Below are 16,160 nucleotides of genomic sequence, written 5' to 3' on the forward strand. Positions count from 1 at the left end.
TAGGATGATATATTTAAAGAAAAGGAAATACTACCACAGAAATTGTTGCTAAACTCTATTCCAACTTGCCTAAACCTATCTGTGCACTGAGTTCATACTAGAAACACAAAGATCATTTGTGCTTCTACCTTCCACTTTCCAAACTGTCTTCCTCTTAAGAGGCAGATGTAGCCTATGCTCACAGAAACTACAGATCCAATTGTATGAGTGCTCGATTGTGTATCTTGCATGCATCTTGGGAGCTGCTGAAAAGTTACTCTGTGTATCCAGTTGGAGCATTTTAACCTGAAATTTAAAATACAGCCTATTTTGCTTTGTGCCAGCTCGTTGGAAAAAAGCTTCAGATCAGTTCTATCCTTTGTTTTATGGTTCTTTGTTATTCAAACATTCTTAAAATTAATCTCTGTGTAAACACCCCCACAAATTAAAGATCATTTTGGTCATGTGGCTATTTCAAATACACATTTAGATTAAGTTTTGCATCTTACAGCCATCATAAAGAATGAGATTTTACTGCATTATGTATTCTTTTTAAAAATAATAAAAAAAAAAGTAAAATCTCATTCTGCCCCAATATTGAGCTCAAATATTTGTGTTGTGAAAACAGTGAACAGAAAAGGTTTCAAAAATTGCTTAGTGAGCTAATTAAATATAACTTTCCTTCTGAGATATGTCCTTGGTATCTGTCAAGCAGTTAGTAACCTACACCTCTTATTTTCTCCAAGAGCCAGGACCTGTCCTGAAGTCTTGTTAAAAGGAGTCTGTTTTTTCTCATCTAGGTATAACTTCTCATCCCCTCCCCACCTGAAGCTCATAACTGATCTGAGCACAGAAAATCATCAGGTGTCAGAAAAAAAATCCATCGAACTGCCTGAAACAAATGAGGATCTCTCTAAGGAAGAATTCAAGGTGAGATGTTACAACAAATCTGTATAAGGACAATGTGTTACTCAAATTTACACCCTGAAAGTTTCTTTTAGGACGGGACAGCCACAACGTGAGGGAATTCTAACAAAAGGCAGAAGCAAAGGCAGGTCATAAATAGCTCACAAATCTCAGTGTGCTTTGTCTTACAGGTTAATTTTTTTGACTACAGTTGTTTAAAATTCTTTCCATTACAGTTTTCTGAGATGACAACAAATTACTGAGTCCTCTTGTCTTAGAAATGCCTACAGCAAAAATTTAGGTTTACGTTTTGATTTTATCCACTGAAGTATGCCTAGGATTAATTATGTACTACAACAGCAGCCTAAAACTCTTGTCATGGTGTTGAAATTGCAATTTGAGACATTGCAGTGACTTTAAGGGGACACTTTCCATTCCTAAGATTTCCCAAGCAGTTTGCAACCAACTGCAAATTTCCATCAGAAACCCCAGTTCTACTGTATGAGATATTCATACAGACATTGGCAAAGCTACAAAGTTGAGCTTCTGTCAAATATAACTACAAATTTGTAATTTTGAGATAGAGATTCCAGTCTCGAGCCTGTGTGTGCTTATGTGGGGGGAATTAATAAATTTTGCAAGACGCATTAAAAAAAGTCACTGCCAAGCTTGGGAAAAAAACCCCACAACACTATTCTTTCATTCTGTGTGCTTGATGATTTCTTCTGTGGCACTTCTGCTTCCAAGTTTCATCAACTCTTGTAAGAAATCAACTGAAATTAATGCAATTTAAAGGTTCTCACTGCGTGGTTAATTTTTACTCAGTGGCAGATGTAGTGACCCCACAATGTCAGCTCCCCAGTGTCAGTAACCTCAGATCCAGTGATCAGAACTCTAAAAATCCCTGTTACAAACTCTGTACAAGAAGACAGTTTAGCACATGGTGACAGAATCAAATTGACTGGTGCCTCTTAAATAATTTTGAGTTACTACAAAATGTTTATCGTGAGAGTTTAGATATTTACTTTTACATGGTAGTCATCAGGAATCAAATGTAACTAGTGTTCATTATACTGATTTAGATTTTTTAAGATTTATCCAGAGAGCTGGTTCCTATTACAGCATAGGGTGGATAACTCAAAACCTGAATTCCAGTCCCATTTATTTTGTCCATTTAAAGCACATTCTTAACCTTGGGTTGGTTTACTTCCTTTTTTTTTTGTCTCTTTTTTTTTTTTTTTTTTGGTGCATTTAATTTTGTATTGAGTTAATTTGCTCTACTGAAACCACGGCTTACCGCAGCACAGGGGTATTCTTAACTCTGCTGCTGTAATCTTTCTCAGACATGCACCGGGCAATCTGCTGAATCAACGTAATCCCTAATCCGCAGGGTGCAATCCCGCAGCTGCTCGCTCCGGCGCCGTTATGCAATCCCGGCCCCGGCGGCGCCGCGCGGGGCGGCGATGCGGGTCCCGCTGTGTCGCGGTGTGTCCCGCGGTGTGTCCCGCGGTGTGTCCCGCGGTCTGTCGCGGTGTGTCCCGCGGTCTGTCCCAGTGTGTCCCGCGGTCTGTCCCAGTGTGTCCCGCGGTCTGTCGCGCTGTGTCGCCGCTCCGGTGCCCGCGCGGGGGTCGCGCGCGGGGGGCGGGGCCGTGCCCGTAGTACTCCAGCGCGCGCCGCCCGCCGCCGCCATTGGCCCCGCGCCGCGCGCGTGACGCGCGCGCGCCCCCCCCACACCCGCGCTCCCGCGGAGCGACCCGCGCGCGCGCGCGCGCGCCGGCCCAGCGTCGCCAAGGGAACGGGCGCGGGCGGCGCGCGCGGGGCCGCGCGCGGGTGGCCCCGGGTCCCTCCCCGTCCCCGCGTGGGGCGCGCGCAGGACGCCGGTGGCGCGGGCAGAGCAGGTACGTGCGGGGGGAGCCCCGGCGGCGTGAGGGGAGCCCCGGCGCGGGCCGTGCTCCGGCCGCGGGGCCGTGCCGTGCCCGGGCAGCGGGTCCGTGCTCTGCCCGAGCAGCGGGGCCGTGCTCTGCTCCGGTGCGGGCAGTGCCGTGCCGGGGAAGCGGGTCGGGGCCGTGCCCGGGAAGCGGGGCCGTGCCGTGCTCCGGTGCGGGCGGCGGGTCGGTGCCGTGTCCCAGCGCGGCCGTGCGCGCCCCCGGGGCCGGGCAGGGCGGCCCGGCGGGCCCCCCGCGCCGGCGGTACCGGGGCAGCCGCTCCGCGCGGGACAAAGTTTGTCGGCGGAGGGGCCGGGGGCGCTCGGGACCCTGCGCGGGGTCCGCCGGGCCGGGCGGACTGAGGGTCGCGGCCGGAGCGGCGTTACCCCCTCAGGGGAGGGGGCCGCGGGGGCTCTGAGGCACCTCCCGCTCCGCAGCCCCCCGGCCCCGCCGCTCGGCCCGGCCCCCGCGCCCCGCACAACTTGTGCCGTGCGGCTCCCGGGTACCGACGGCCCCGGCGGTGCCTCAGCCTGAAAGTCGCTTTTATTCTCCGTGCGGGCAAACCCACCCAACGTGCGGTGCCTCAGCAGTGCCTTCCCCGAGAGCGCTCCAGGTCTGTAAAGGTGCTGCAGCACTTCTTGGAAATCCCCCGTCCCGGAGCAGCATCATTGCTTGCACCAACCAGAAAAGGAACTGTAGTTTCTTCTCTGAAGTTGAAATCCATTTAGAGTGCTCTTAACCAGGGACTTTTTGGTTTGCCTTGCATAAAAATGTAATAAATGTGATAGGCCTTTTTTGTTATATTTGTAGAGGTGAAATCTAAATCGTGAGGATTGATGAGCTGTAACAAGACGGCATGTCACAGTAACTTTTCTTAAGGAGAATAGTCCATGGGTATGCTTGGTTTCTACGCTTGTTAGCTTGCTGAATGTACAGGAAAAGGTTCTGCTAAATGTGTCTCCAGCAGAATTTCTTGGTTCTTACATGTGGGTTTGAGAGCAAACCGATCTACAAGGTCTGTGTTAAATAGAGCGCACACCTGACACCATTGTAACAGCTGCCAAAGATGGTACATGTAAAAGAAGTAAAGTGAGTAACGATGTAGGGGTGTTTACAGCTGTGAATGCTCATCCTCTGCCACAGCAGAGAAGGCTCATTTGTCTGAACACAGGGCTGCTGTCATAGGCACACAGTCAGAAATTGCTGCTTTGTGGAGTGACTGTTAGGAATCCTACTCTTTTTGCAAGACTTATTACTGGAATTTGCACAAAGAAAGGTAAGCAAACTGTGTTCTTTTAATGTGCTGTATAACATTATTACCCAAGTGTGGATCGGGTGAGACAATAGTGATAGTTATTTTTTGGTAGCTCCTGCGAAGATACTGCAAGTTCCTGCAGGACACTTGTAAAAGGATTATTACTAACACAGTCACATTAGGTGGGGATTATAAATTAGACCGTGCAGTAGTAGCACATAAGTGCTCTGCAGCGAGATACCACGATTAACACTGTGCAGCAAGTATCTTATATGGGAAAAGGCATTCCTCGACGTTGAGAACAATGTCTGTATTGTGGGGCAGTCTCCTCTGTGCAGAGAGAGGGGGGGGAATACCTCTCAGTTACAGAGGATGTGAAATAAGTAGCAAGTGTGTCCTTCTTCAAACGTGTTATGGTTCCTAAATGCAGGAAGAGTGTGCTTGCAGTCAGGGAAGGGACTGTGTGAACCAGGAGCCCATTCCCGAAGCAGTTTGTACTCATTCCTCTGTTTCTGAACAAAGTGGAGTTTTTGCAGCTCTGTCCTGATGCTACCCATTGGATTGCAAAACTGACTCGTTCAGTGCAAGGTGGGGATTTTGCCTGAAGGGCGAAAAGAGGTGGAAGTTGCACCCAAAGTTAGATGTGGTTAGCAGGTAGTAATTGTGCTAAAGACAGCAGTGGACAAAGAGAACAAGTAGCAAGAGTACACATCAGCTATTTCAGCTTCAGAACTGGAGTAGTAAGTGAGATAAAGATCTTGACTCCAACTGGTGTATGAAAAGGTCAGTAAGAAAATTAAGATGTGAGCTCTGTATGCTTGCAATGTGAGTACCAGTGCAAGCCTGCTACTCCGCTCAGATATTTTCAGATTGTGACTGACAGCATAAATGCAGAACATAGCACGCAGTGTAGCTGTTTTCCCTGTCCCTGTGTCTGTTCCCAAAGGTTAGTTGGGTGTAGGCATGATTACAGCTCTGAAGGTGCCCTGTCCAAGATGCTCACTACACTTCCCCTCTCCCGGCCCCCAGTACTGTTGTGCTGTTACTGCAGCTTGGGGTCAGTGGTGACTCCCCAAACTCTGGGTCCCTGGCAGCTGCTGTTCCGCCTCTCGTGGTCTCTGTGCTGCGGAGGCTGACTCTGCAGTGATGTTGCATCACAGATCACTTTGGGCACAGAGGGACAGGACTCACAAAACCCCCAGCACAATGAAGCCCATGGTTCCAGTGTTGGAACACGGGATTATGTCCCAGTCAGGAGGAGGAACTGCATTGCCCTTCGAGATCCTGACATGACTACATTTTACCTATATCATCAGTATCTGTTTAAATTAGTTGCATTACCTGGCAATAGCACAACAATTAATTGAATTGTGCTATGCAGTATAAAACTATCTGCATACTCTATCAGAGCAACAAACGAGGTGTTATTGCTATATAGTGGTGCTGAGCTAATCTGCCTCCTGGACAATGGGATTATCTAACAGTCAAAATACTTAATCCTTACGAACACTGCAGAACCAATATTGACATAGGAGAGTGAGCTGGAGTCCTTTCTGCTGCATGTATTATCATCAGAAGTGTCAAGTATATGCTATTTGAAGAATCATCATTGCTAGTTGGTATATGAGAGGAAGACTGAGATTTGATTCCTACTTTTCCTCTCCTCACTGGTTCTGGAGTGATACTGTGTGCTGGTGAAACATGTTTGCCAGGCTCATTTTGGCTTTCATAATATGAGGGCTAAGTCTGGAATCTGCAGTTTTGGAAAATGGAGAGTTTGGGATTTTTTGACTTGGAAAAAATTTCTGAACTCTGTGACAGTACTTTTGGGAGTATCTTTGTATTATAGGTGGACATGAGCATACTTGTTGAAATGCTGTCTTCAAGAGAAAAATGGTTAAAGTTGGTTTCTGTGGGGTAGAACGTGGCTGTTGTTCGTTCTTTGGCTCTAGAGGTTCCTGCCCAAGGTGAATCAAAGCCTTTCTTCCACCAAATCCTTGGGTGGTGCATTGTGGGCAGCAGCTGGCTGAAGGTGGCAGGGTTACTTCAGCCTCTGTCACAGCTCAGCCCACCTGTTTGCTGGGCTTAGGATTTGGTGTGACAGGTGTGATGTATTAGGGTTTAATTCTTAATTTAGTTATGAGTTCCCAATGAGCTGTTACCTCCATACAATCCTGTTGAAATTGCTGGTTTTGCATGAGGAGAGTGAAGACAGGTCTCCTTGTAAACTCAAGCAGCAATGGAGGTTTTCTAATCATACTTTTGTCTTTGACTAAGCATTATAGAATACGGTATCAGCTTATCCCTTGCTTTATTCAAAATAATAATATTTTCAGCATGAACAGGTTCTCCCTGTCTCATTTGCATTCCTTCATTTTATCTTGTCTAGGGTTCATTGTTTCTTTGATGTGTTTCAACTACAATTTCTTTGTGGCAATTATTGTATCTTTCCTTGCATCCTGTAAAGCCCCACGTGCCCTTATGGCATTACACACAAATGAAACTACATTTGAAATGTATGTTCAAATATACTGCTGCAAAGTCAGACTTGTAAGTCAGCAGATGTTTGATTAAGGGTTCTGCAGATACAGTTCTGTGTTGTGAGCCACCCTGGTATCAGAGAGCCAACAGTTTTCAGGAAAAATAGTATGTGATCCTAACAGTTAAGAAGAGGATTAATGCAAATGGAGCAAAAGGCATATGCTGTTCTAAGCGTGCTGCTTCCTAATTTTCAAGAGCTTTGATTTCAACCCAAGTAACCTCCTTGCAAATTAGTTTCTCCCACAGAACCTCTTGGTATTGTGAGGTTTAGTCCCCTTTTTTTGTTGTTGTTTTGCTTTTTCTTTTTAATGATGTTACCTGGAGGTATAAACTTCCCCTGTTGACCTTAAAAAAATCCCTAAATGGGATTTGAGCCTTCAGTGGTGATTTCTAATTCAGGTAATTGCCTTCCTTGGTAAGGTTGTTATTTGATGAATGAGGGAAGGACTTCTGGGTTGTGTGTTCTGTCTGGGGAAATAAAGGGTGAAGTGTGACCTCTTCCATCCTTCTTTCTGTCCTGCCACTCTGCTTTTCAGCTTCAGCACCCTGCCTGCCTCTGTTCTCTCCAAGGTACAGGTGCCCAGCCTTTGTGGACAGGGAGTTCATGCCCATTTGGGTTCTTTTTTGGTTTTTTTGAGAGGCCACCAAACACTTGATTAAAAAAAGCAAGCAGGCATAGGAAAACATTCAGTTTAACTTGAATGGATTGCCATGAGACAAAGAGCATCTCTGCTATTCCAGGGAACTTCAAAGGCTGCCTGCAGACGAGGCAAGTGTCAGAGCTTCTCAAAAAAGTTGTGAAAGTCTTTGTAGTGGAAAGTGTTATGTGTCTGATATCTAAGTGTGCCTACCAGCTTTTTCCACTAATAGAAAATGAAAATTCATGTCTAAAAATAGCAAAATGCAAGTTTTATTGAAGTTGGTGAGACTTTTGCTATTGAATTATTTTGTCATTTTGCCTTCAATGCCTTTGTTCAAGTCTGTCAAATAATTTCTTACAGAAAAGCACACCATTTGGACTACCAGTCAATTTAGCTGATGGCACAAATGTAAAGAAAGCCCTTCTTAAAATGAACTAAAGAGCTCCTGTCTGTAATAATTAAAGTTAGCAAACATACAGGATGTAAACATGAGGCGTGTGGTGTGTCTCAGCAAGCAGTCCATAATTTTTCTCTGTATATAATAGCTGCCTGAATTTTACAACCCACATAGAGTAAATAATTACATTCTTATCTGGAATGATAAAACTAGACAGCTTTGAAAACAACTTTTTAAGGGGAAAGTGAGATATGGGTCAAGGTTCACACGTTACTTGCACAAGTGTATAAAAAAAATCAATCTCAAAGATTTTCCTTGCACATATCTGCTGTTTTTCTTGTTACCAGCTGCCACCTCCAGAAATCTGAATGCTCTTTTCGTTTTGTTTTTTTCTTTTTTCGTAAGAAGAAGGACTTTCAGAGCAGGGGCAGTAGTGTAATTGAATAGGTATGTTTAAGTTGGAAAGGTGTTATTTTTAGGACTGGCTCAAAAGGGCAGGTACTCCTTGGAGACATTATAGTATGGCCAGATCGCTCCAGCTAAAGAGCAACACAAGACGTGGGCAGCATCAGGGTTTGCTTAAAAGTTTTTGACACGTGTTATCTCTGGGCCAAAAAAGAAAAATGGAGAGGAGGCTGCAGAGTGGGCAGAGTTTCTGAGCCTCTGGGCTGCACTGGGGAGAGTTCCAGCTTCCAGAGGGGCTGGCCCTGCAGAGGGATGGTGTTCCCATCCCTGTGTCAGGGCCGAGGTGATGCTGGTTCTCCTCCTGCTTGTACAATGGCTCTCCTTAGGAAAGCAGCGCTGCTGGCTGTGGCACAGCAAGGGACCTGCCTAGCAGGGACCCTGCTGGAGACAGCAGCTGTTCCCCAGCTGCCCCTCCTCATTGCTCTGGGAATTTGGATCCGAAGGTGCGAGGAGCGAAGTTTGAGCGTGCTCCTGGTAGGAAAGGGTGTGTGCAGGAATTAATGGGCACGCTACAGAGAGATTTTTCTCCCTGCTCTGTTTTTTTTTTCTGATTCACATTTGCTCACTTTTCCACCTCTGAGCACAGGGGAGCATATGGCAGTGTGCTGTCCATCTGGTTGCCACTTACTGTGAAATCACTATGCAGGGAAATTTGGCCCCATCTTGAGTTTCTTAGGTAGGTAAAACTGTTACTAGAATGACAGCTGAAGTGCTTATTCTGCACTGTAAATGGGAATTAAGCACAGAACGAACACAAATGGTGCTTTCTGAATATTTTCAGTCTTCCACATTAACAAAATACTTGTGCTAGTCTAGTATTTAAAGCAAAACAGACTGGGATCCTCATTGTGAGCAGTAGACTGTTCAAGTATGGATAAAAGACAAGTCCTGTCCCAGAGGATTTGCAATCTAAATACATTTTAATAAGAACATTGTGAATGGTGATAGATGCTTAGGAAAGCCTTAGTTATATAGATAATACTGGATGTGTGTCATAAAAAAAATTCCGTTGACAGTTTTGCCTCCCAGCACAAACTTGTCACAGCCTCTCTAAATGCACAGCAGATGTTAATTCAGGTCTTGTGCATTTTGGGTCTATCCAGGTATTTCTGTTTACCTGCATATCAAGGATCAACACTGGCAAAGAGAAGTCTTATTGTCTTTGGCACCACGAGCATGTGTACATTTTTGTTGTCATCACATTTCACATTGCAAACATTGAAATAGTAATAACTTAGCTTTCTCCTACCTTTAAAAAAGGGAGTACCACTGGAAAAAAAAATTAGGTGATATTTACACTATTATATTCAATGTCTTACCTGCAGACAAGAGTACCTGCAAAAGTAATTTTTAAATTCGATTTATTTTATACTTAGGAAAGTTAACTTTTGTACGTTTTCTATTTTGTAAGTCAAGAGTTTGTTTTTCGTGTAGCCACATGGAAAAAATCTGTATTTTTTTTCAATGGGAACAGGTGGCTATACAACTAGAAAATAAGTCAGATGCAGGTAATTGATCTGAAACAACCTTCCTTGCCGTTTAAGTCAGGGATCCTCACTTCTGATTGCTACGTGCATGTTTGTTATGTAGGACTGCTGCACTGACCCCACTGGGATATGTGACATGAAGGTGCCTATGGACTGGAAAGAAGAGTTTTGTCTTTGTGGAGGAGAGTGGCTGGAGTTTGTTCACTGCATTCTTTAAAGTTCTCGTTTTGTTTTGAGCAGAAGTGCAGTCAAGTTTTTAACTTGATAATCTTAATAAGTATTAAATATTGTAAGCATTGAGATATTTTGCCTTTTTTCCCTCCAATAACCTATTTAAAAGATTGCAAATAGCTTTCTGAAGAACTTTTATCATGTACTGAAACGGGCAATGAGAAAAGTTCATTTTAAGTTTTCAAAAAAAAATCCTGAGTTTGAGACTTGCTCTGAAGGAGCTGTTTTTGACCAGATATTCTGTGCATTAGTATGTCTTCCAAGTATTTTAAAATGAGAATTCAACCCTCAGTACACAGCTGTGAAACTGGCCTGACAGTGGGAATACTGAGTAGGTTTTGGGAGAAGGAAATATTTAATGGCTTCTATTCCAGTCTCCTGAGAGCTGTGGCTTATCTGCTGGTGATCTCTAGCCAATATCTGTGGTAGCAGCAGCGCTGAGGGCAGGCAGCTCTGCTGTCTGAGACTGACTGCCAGGGTCTGTTCAATCACTGCTCAGCTGCACCTTGCTGTACTTGGGTGAATGACTTTTGTTCTGTGGAACTTTTTTCCAGTTCAAAAGAAGAAGAAAAAAAAAAAATCGGGGGGGTGGCACAGGAAACCCCAAAGGTTTTCTTTTAGCCTGCTCAGTGAACTTTGGAGACTACTTAGGGAATAGTAGCTGGGTTTTTTAAAATGCACAGTGTTGTATGACTTGTATTGAAGTCTTCTGAAATATATTTTATTCGGGAGTTTGTTGTAGGATAAATCTGTGATGGATTTAACTGTGACATGCTGAGTGAGATTCATGGGTGTCTTCACCAAACTTGACTCCCCACTATTGTTTTTAATGTGAAAATGAGAAGAATTCCCATAGTAGTTTGCTTCTCATGAGGCAGAAATAACTGGGAAGGCAGTTTCTCTATGGTCTTAGGATCACCATAGTGACTCTTGAGACTCACATTAGAAAAAGATTATACTAAGTTAAAGGTACTGAAGGTTTTTCATTTAAAGGTACTGAGCATCTTCTTACATCTATTATTCTGCTGTAGAAAAAGAAGTCGATGTGCAGATGATGTAACATGGTTCTAGCTAAGCAAGAGACTATAACAGTTATTTTGAAGTGCTGCTTTTAGGCTGGTACCCAGCCTTCATATCCTGCCAGAAGGCAGGAGTTTTGATGTGTAAATGAAGGTATTCTTTGAAATGCTGGGAAGGCCTGGAGTGCCAGGCAAAGGATTCCCTCAACAGCCCAAGGAAGAGGATTTCAGGGACTATTACAACCCTTTGAATCCTGAGGTACATACTGTCCAGTTGTAAGGGTGATATTTGGTTTATTTTTCAATTACATTTTTGGTTTTTTTCTCTCTGAAAATGCTCATTAGCAGCTCCCTTGTACTTTTCTGGAATTTGGGAGCGATGGAAAAAAAAACCTGGTCCTTTTTCTGTTAGCAGCTGGATGTTTTACCCAATCTGAATGCATTGCTTCATTCTGAAACTTAGGTGGGCTGGTTGCTTTTGAAGAACTTCTTTCAGCATAAGATGATTTCCCTTTTTTGGGGGGAAGGGAAGGGACTGCAGTCGAAGGAGCTGGTAGGCTGCCAAGGCCTGAGTATGAAAGCAGTGGATACAGTGAACTAGCAAACAAAGACTAATTGGTTATTTGTTTGACGCATTTGGAAGTGCAGCCAGTCCTCGGAGTGCCCAGGTGACTGGCATCAGCTGGGATCTGATGGATGTGTGCTGGGTTAAAGGAGGGAAGTGTATCCACATCCTCATCTAAGAGCACTGTTCACTTCCACAGACTGCCTTGGTAGAGAGATTTCATGGACTGAGTGAACGTGTGAAGTGAGCCAGCTTTCTTCTGCTTCATGCCTCCAGATAAGGATTAAGGTACATGGGACAAATTGACTGGGAAATACAGGCTTGCACAGTTCATTTTGTCAGGAGGGGGAGGGCTTCATGCCCTAGTGCCTGTGTCTTTCACAAGCTGTAAAAATCACTTTAAAACATCCTCACTTTTTGTCGTTGGCTGTGTGGGGCAGGAGCTTTCTCTCCAGGTAATGTCTAATGTAATGAAATACTTATCTTGGTTGTGGTGCTATCATAAACCAATGCCAAGTGTTTTATCATGGAAAAAGGGAAGGCCAGTGTTCAAAATATTAAATTATAAAATGGAGGATTCGGTACTGGAAGAAAAACAGGTGGTGGTACTTTGCTTCCCTAGAAGGACATCTGATCTTGGGGCTTTTACTGGTTGTATTTAAATGGTTTAGCAAAGCCCTTGAGTCTGAAAGAGACTGTTTTTCTCTTACTTTCACTGAGTATATAAAGCATACTGCATGAACAGCATTTGGCAGGAGAGGAGCATAATGTATCTGAAACCTTTAATTATATGCTGTAGGCAGCTCTGTCTAGGTCAGAAGACACCATATTATCAAATAACATATTATAGGCATTCAGAACTTGCACAGTAGCTTGATTATTCACTGAATAATTGGTCTTTGTTAAGCAGATAATGGTACTGTTTGCATTCAGAGCCTAGGTTTGAAGTATATGACATAGATTATTTGTATTTTTAATCATCTGTTATCCAGCTGATGTAAGAACTAAACAGAAGGGAGTTCAGTGGAAGCTTTTCCGATGGCAGACTGTGCCTGTCACATTTACTGTGTGATACCTGCAGTTCTGAAGGGCTCTGAGAGATTTTTCTGTTTATTGAATTTAATTTTGTATGGGTGTTTGCAGCAATGCTTGGGTCCATATAGACTGTTTAAACATAGACTGTATTAGATACCAAACCAAACAGAAAATGCCCTGAAGAATAAAAGAAGTTTAGAAGCTTCCCAAACTGCTTGAGGGCAGAGAGGGAGGAAAATAAACAGTGAAGGAGAACAAGTGTGTGATTAAGACAGGCAAATAGGATTTATGAGAGAAATGGCAAGTCTCTCTGTGTCACACACCACACCTTATGTTGCTTATCTATAGAAGAGAAAGTATTTCTACCTCTTGAATATTTATTTAGGCTTTTTAATGCTTTAAGATCCCAGTGTGGAATAGGAAATTATTGACTGCAGTGTCAATAGCTGATAATTTTTGAAAGTATGTCAGAATATGATCTAGGGTAAGTTTTCAGGTTCCTCTGGGCACTCATTTATGTGAGTTTATGCTTGGAGGTAACTGTGAGCTTGTTAGAATCCCCACTGCTTCAGTACTTTGTTTTACACAGGCTGGGGAGCAAGTGATGATGAACAGACCTTTCTCATCTAGATTTCATCTTACTTTCTTTTTCCCAAGCCGGAGTTTAAAAGAAAAGCAGTAAGGTGATAAAATTATTGCCTTTAAGGACAACAAAAGTGATGAAACCCACTCAAAGCAATGGTTTTACTGTATCAAGTGCAGCACGCTCAGTTAATCAAAACACATGTTCTCTGTCTGTGACTGTTCAGCCTGCAGAAGATCAGCCTGCCTTGCAGTAGACAAGTTGTATTTTCCATGGGAGCTGAATGCCCATTTGAGCTGTGATCAGCACTCTGCCTTCCCTAAGGAGATGGCAGTGATTGTAGCATTTATCATACAGAAGGGAATCTGTCTTGCTCTGTGTATCTGCCAAAAGACTTGTGAAAAACAGAGAGGGCAGCGGCAGCGCCCGTGATCCCGTAACCCCTCAGACAGAGAGACTGGTGGGGAGCTGAGGAAAACACTTCCCCACTTCTCACCCAAGCCCCATATTTACCCACAGCAGTATTTTGAGTTGGGCTGTTTTAGAAGCATGTCTGTAAAGGAATCTGCCAGCAGAATATTGGCTGAAAGGCTCGTGTAGTGAGTGGTCTGTGCATGAAGCTGTTGACCTGTGCTGCAGAGACACGAACCTCCAGGTGAAAACAAATCCTTGCCCACACCAGAAATTGAGAACAGAATGCTGTGGCTTACATTAAAAGTGATTACTTGAAAATTAAGTGAAATGACAGGCAAAAGTTTGAAATGTTGGCGGCCAAGCGCACACGGGTGTTTTGATAAAAGCAGGGAGTTTGTCTGGATTATTTAGGTTTGAAAAAAGTAATGCATGTTCTCCTTCTATCAAGCAGCCCTGAGAATGGAGCAGAGACATAAAACCAAGGGCAAAAGTTCTATTTAGGGAAGGAAAGATGGAGCAGACTGAAGTTGCAGAGCACTTTTTTCGTGGAAAAGCGCTGAATGTTTGAATTTTGCTTTAGTCTTCTGCTTTATAACATGTAGCAAAGATGATGGATTGGTGATTCTTCTGACTTGGCAAAATTAAGGCTGCTCTCTGGGAAATGCAGCAAAAGAGCCTCAGAGGCTGCTCTGAGTATGCTTATGGATTTGTGCTCATATGAGAAGTGTGTGCCTTTGCAAGGAAAGGAGAAAGGAAGGACTTGCAAGCCAAGATCAAAATAAAAAGTGATATATAAAGATGCCATACATGACCTGTTTTTCAGGTCTCTGCTACAGGCAATAAAGCTACATGGTATGTAATTTCTAATGACTTTCCTCTTATCAAGCTAAAAACATTCTCTTCCTTTTCCCCCGAAGGACTGAACTATAAGGTGGTTTTGTGATTTGAGCAAGGACAGATACACATGGAGCAGCAGCAGCTCCTGGCTCTACCTGCTGGACTCAGCTGCTTCCCTCCTTGCCTGTTGTGGCAAGTGGTCTCAGTGGTGTTCAAGTTGCTAATTGTTAATTTAACATCCAAATGAAAAGGTGGATGACAGAGTGTGTGTCCATAGCTAGAGGATGTGTATCCCCTGTGCAAGGTGTGTTGTATTCAAGCTTAGATTTTGCTCAGTTTGGATAGTTTTGTGTTTGTTTTGGTGCAAGGATAAGTGTATGTTTAAATGAGTTTTCATCTTTTCTCCAAAGTATATTTTACATTTTTATAATCATTTATAACTGAAGTGTTGGAGGAAATAATTCAAGCACAAGTATTTAATAAAATATGATCTAGTAACACCGTTCACTGTTGCAATTCATTTGCCTAGAAAACCCGACTAGGTTTTCCTTAAATAAACAAGTGAGCTCTCTCGCCCTTCCCCGATTTCCACAGGTTTTGACACTGTATCTACTGACAAACTGTGTCGGTCGGGTTAGGAACAACATTTTTGCCATGTGGATGTTTTGTCATTTTCCAGAATGTGTGTGTGTACATGTGGATCCCGTCATTTTTGTGCCTTTGGAACTCTCATTAAGGTCATCCTGCTCCAGCACTTCAGGTTTGATTCATACCTTCCACCAGGTTGTCTCTGGGACGGCCTCTCATCCTATTGATTTGCTGTGATATTTTTATGCAAACTGTAGCAAAAGGAAAAATATTTTAAGAATTGTAAATGTGCTTTTCGCCTTTTGGACACAAACTGGTGCAGTAAAGGGGAGAAAAGTCAGCACAATGTGACCAGCCATCTCTGTAAGTTGTTGATGGAGCACAGTTTGAGAACATCTGGACTGTGAAATGCACCTCTTGAACTTTCATTGATCGGTTCCTTGGGCTGTCAGCCAGCAAGTGTATTTTTAGATACTTGCAGCAAATCTTATTGCATGTGAGAGAATGCCAGATCCATAGTTTGTCAGCTGCTGTTTTTCAGTAAGTAGGGAAAACGGATTTGGGTTTGAGTTAAATAGTTAATTTGGTGCTGCATTGCAGACTGCAGTTTGTACAGCTCTACCTGAGTTAGCTTTAAACTGGGCAGCTTGGCAACTGGTACCAAAGTCCAGCTGCAGCAGTGCTGGCTCAGCACGGGCTGTGATAATCCTGCTCGCTAATCCAGAGAGGAAAACTGTTGGCCTGGACGCAGGAAAGCAATCTTTTCTTTCAGTAAGCCATGGCCTCTAAAAGCAGAGATGGGAAAAATGTGCGTCTGTTTAATTTTTATGGCTCACCACGGGTTTTTTACAACAAAGGGAGGCAAAGTAACTGAATGGAAAAGGAATGGGCTTGTGTGAGTGAAGTGGGATGCATGCTGCAGTTCCATGGCACACTGGAGCACGGGGATTCCTTGGCACTTCCGAAATGGAGCTCACTGCTGCTGAAAGCAGGAGAAAGGAATTCTGCTGTACCTGTGTGCTCTGCCTGCAGCTGCACCAGGGCACCAGTTAGTGGTGAAATGCATTTAAAGGGTGCAGCTGCCTGAGCTGATTTCACCTCCCTGAGCTGATTTCATCTGCCCATAGCAGTTGGACAGGTTCTGCTCTTGGATGAGGGTGCACTGGGTTTTGGCCTGCCTGTATGTGATGGATCATTTTTCTAGCCTTTGGATGCTGCCTTGCACCACTATTGAGTGTTCTTTGAAACTCAGGACACTTGGTTTGGACACCTGTCTGTTCTGTGCTTTGTAG

General features: G+C 43.8%; 1 protein-coding gene across 4 annotated transcripts in view; it reads right to left on the reverse strand.

Moving 5' to 3' along the window:
* The window catches only part of NRG4 (neuregulin 4), a 44,291-nt gene that overhangs the window by 17,583 nt on the left and 10,548 nt on the right, over positions 1–16,160 (reverse strand). The window contains exon 1 of one of the 4 annotated variants that reach the window (XM_064668438.1): positions 2,183–2,494. The exons of the other annotated variants lie outside the window; for them this stretch is intronic. The gene's annotated coding sequence lies outside the window, so the exon portion shown is untranslated. Of the gene's footprint in view, positions 1–2,182; positions 2,495–16,160 lie in introns of those variants that run through there. 4 annotated transcript variants of the gene reach the window in all.

This window comes from Pseudopipra pipra, chromosome 12, assembly GCF_036250125.1.
Source record: "Pseudopipra pipra isolate bDixPip1 chromosome 12, bDixPip1.hap1, whole genome shotgun sequence".
NCBI classification, from domain to species: Eukaryota; Metazoa; Chordata; class Aves; order Passeriformes; family Pipridae; genus Pseudopipra; species Pseudopipra pipra.